Below are 4,148 nucleotides of genomic sequence, written 5' to 3'. Positions count from 1 at the left end.
TTTTTTTTTTTTGGTTGGTTGGGGTTTTTTTTTTAGGTGTTGAGTTGCATCATTCAGCAAAATCTAATGGAGATGGAAAGGCAAATCATATTTACACATGGGTATATCTATTCATCATTTCTACTAGGACTTGAATGTATTTTAAGATAATTTTTGTGCATCAAGCTGTTGACTTTGTTTATTAAGAGCAACCACTGCCATCAAAACACATTTAGAGCGTGTCAAAAAAAAACCAGTTTCAAGCTACAGAAGTTTCAAAATCCACTGATTTTACTCTTCTTTGCGATCTACCACTACCATTCTGACCTTGTACACAAACATTAATTGGTTCTATTAAGAGATTCCCACTTCTCCCTCCTCCCATAAAGCTAGTTCATTTTGATTATAAATAAATCATGTGCCACAGAAGTTGTTAGAAACGGAGCTGCTGCAAAGCATATGGGTTTTTGTTGCTCTGTTCCAAGGCCAGAATGGATATCTTACTCAACTATGTGGAAAAGTTCTAAGATAACTCACTGCTTAGAAAACTAGATCGGGTGTTTTCTTCTTTGCTGTCAGGCCAATGCGAATAGTCGCCTGTAAACGCCTCTGCTATTATTCCCTATCTGGACTGCTGTCTCCCAGCAGCTGCGTTACAAAGAGCAGCAGCAATCAGCTACACAAGTTACACGTGCTGCCTCTGGCACTCTCAGCACACACTGTGCCTGTCTCATAATCCTCCTTGCAACTCACGAGGCGTGCAGTTCCCAGCCTCACCGCTCTGCTCCCGAGCGCGTAACCTCCATCGTACGTCTCAAGGGCACACGCACTGCAGCACCAGCACCGCACCCCCACAGCTGCCCACCAGAGCAGCACAACAAATGGTCACGCTTGTGTCCTTACGTACCGAGTCACACTTACATCATACCTTCGAGAAAGCTCAAAAGTAAAGCAAATGTTTCATTTTCGAGCTTCCCAAGATCTGTGTACTTAGAGAGAGAAAGCAGGTTGGCGGAGGCAACCAGGAAGGCAAATCTGGGATAAATAGCTATAGATATTTTTAAAAGAGATGTCAGAATCCCGACTCAGCATCTGTAGATAACCAGTGTTTCATACTGAAATCCACTCAGAACAGAAGTTTTTCAGGGAAAGACTGTCAGACCGAATTCGAAGTAGGCAAACTCAACAGTCTTTTAAAACAGCGGGGGAAAAAAGCAACAAAGCAAGAAAGACATGCCATAAATAATTAATTTGGGTTGCACTTTCCATTAAAGTCCTTCGAATGCACTTCCTGAATATTAAGCTTCCATCCACACTAAACATTTTACTTTGCGACTAGGCATGGATCAAGAGTTTATATTAAGGGAGAAATTAACATTCAAGTGTCTGAATATCTGTGAAAAAGAAAAAAAAATGACCTGTAAAATCTGAAGTTTTATGCTTGTACTAAAACTCTGCAAAACAGAACCAAGATGTGGAGGGTTTGTTTCCTCTGCACGCAGAAACTGATGAAATACGCTCAGCAACATTTGGCTCTCAGAAGGAAGCAGCATCCACGCGTTCCTTAGGACTTGGCAAGGAATATAGGAATCTCTTCAGCAAAGTATAAACGCAAATTAAATACTGTGGAACTACAGGACAAATAGTGAAAGTGTTGCATATGAAAATATCTTCAATTTGAGACTGTTATTCATTTTTTAATGAATATTTATAAACACAGATCCTTCTGTTACAGAAATAGTTGGTGAAGCTTCAGAAGCTTGAAATATATCAGATTCAGACGTAAAGTGGTTCCCTACCCAAGGGAACAATATTTTCAAATAGAGTGATGTGAATTAGGGCTATATTTGGGAATGAAGCCGCTAAAACAGCATAAACAGTACAACACTGAAGAATGAAACAGCAGTGTCTCATTCTGCAGCTCAATAGAAACACCAAAAGGAGCAGGCTCTTCCAACATCTTCCAAAAAATCTGTTTGTCTTCAGGATTTAAGAACCCGTTCTGAAGAGTGCATACACATATATTTAAATATTGATGCCTTCACATGCATTTCTGAAAGCCTTTGTATTTCAAATGGGGGAAGTCTAATACAACAGTAGTTGCATTGAAGAGTCAATCGCTCTTCCAAGATTATAAGAGATACTGAACTATTTATAGCAAACAACCAAAGAAAAACTTAGACAAATATACTTGAAAATCTGTATTTTCTAAGTTGATTTGAGAAGATTTGAGAAATTTTTCCAATAAATATTTGTCTTTCCAATACAGTTCAAGACAGCTCCCCACCTTGCTCTTTGAAACTCACAGCCCCATCCCTGGAAGCACTCAAGGCCAGGCTGGATGGGGCTTTGAGCAACCTGGTCTAGAGGGAGGGGTCCCTGCCTATTGCAGGGTGGTTGGAGCTAAGTGATCTCAAAGGTCCCTTCCAATCCAAACCATTCTATGATTCTGTGATTTACAGTTCTTACTCAGACAATGAAAAACGAGAGAAAAATCACTCAACTCTGAAAAGATCACTATCTGTAATGCATGAGGTAAAACGCTGCAGATTGAGTGACCAAAAATTTAAAAAGACTCCCTACAAAAGCACTGTCAATACAGCACTTGGCCCTGAAGCAAGAAAACATGATGTGTAACATTATACTGCGTCTTGGAGATGCTTCTGTTGAGACCAGGAAAGTTTGGCAACCAAAACATGGCAACTTTACTGCAGCAGATTCTCACTCTTTGTTTGCATCATAACTAAATGTGCCTTAGCTATGCTAAGGCACGTGGAAGGCAGGGAGCTGATAATGGGAGAACCCACATAGCTTCACCAAGGGCAAATCCTGTTCTCCCAGCCACCTTCTATGATGGTGTCACTGCATCAGTGGACACAGGAAGAGCCAGTAATGCCATCTATCTGGACTTCAGTAAGGCCTCTGACACGGTACCCCACAACATCCTTCTCTCTAAATTGGAAAGATATGGATTTGATGGGTAGACTGTTCGATGGACAAAGAACTGGCTGCAGGATCGAGTCCAGAGAGTGGTGGTCAATAGCTCACTGTCCAGATGGAGATCAGTGACAAGTAGAGTCTCCAGGGGTCAGCACTGGGACTGATACTCTTTAATATCTTCAACGGTGACACTGACAGTGGGGTCGAGTGCACCCTCAGCAAGTTTGCTGATGATACCAAGCTATGGGGTACAGTCAATACATGAGAGGGACGGGATACCATCCAGAGGGACCAAGACAGGCTTGAGCAGTGGGCCCAGGTGAACCTCATGAGGTACAACAAATCCAAATGCAAGGTCTTGCACCTGGGTCGAGGCAACCCCCACTACCAATACAAGCTGAGAGATGAAAGGATTGAGCGCAGCCCTGCCAAAAAAGACCTGGGGCTACTGGTGGATGGGAAGCTAGACATGAGCCAGCAATGTGCCCTCACAGCCCAGAAAGCCAACTGCATCCTGTGCTGCATCAAAAGAAGCACGGTCAGCAGGGCAAGGGAGGTGATCCTGCCCCTCCGCTCTGCACTGGTGAAGCCTCACCTGGAGTACTGCAGATGTAGAGTCCTCAGTGCAGAAGAGACATGGACCTCTGACCATGTTCAGAGAAGGGCCACAAAAATGAACCACGGAATGGAACACCTCTCCTACGGGGACAGGCTGAGAGAGCTGGGGCTGTTCAGCCTCGAGAAGAGAAGGCTCAGGGGAGACCTGATAAGCGGCATTTCAGTATCTAAAGGGGAGCTACAGGAAAGAAGGGGACAGACTCTTTAGCAGGGTCTGTGATGACAGAACAAGGGGAAATGGTTTCAAGCTCAAAGAGGGGAGCTTTAGGTTAGATATAAGGAAAAAGATTTTTATAGTAAGGGTGGTGAGGCACTGAAACAGGTTACCTAGTGTTGCAGTTGATGGCCCGTCCCTGGAGACTTTCAAGGCGAAGCTGGATAAGGCCCTGGGCAACCTGATCTAGCTGTGGTGTCCCTGTTCATTGCAGAGGACTAGATGGCCTTCAAAGGTCCCTTCCAACTCTGAGCAATCTATCATTCTATGACTCTATGATAAATGGGACAAGGAACGCTTTACCATATTCCTGCCTAGTCACTGGGTAGAAATTACAGTTGTGGCTTTACAGAAAACCATTTGTAGATGTAATTTCAGCATTTGAAGTCCATTTTAA

This window comes from Numida meleagris, chromosome 2, assembly GCF_002078875.1.
Source record: "Numida meleagris isolate 19003 breed g44 Domestic line chromosome 2, NumMel1.0, whole genome shotgun sequence".
NCBI lineage: Eukaryota > Metazoa > Chordata > Aves > Galliformes > Numididae > Numida > Numida meleagris.
The sequence above is the reverse complement of the archived record's forward strand: the minus strand, read 5'-3'. Positions refer to the sequence as shown.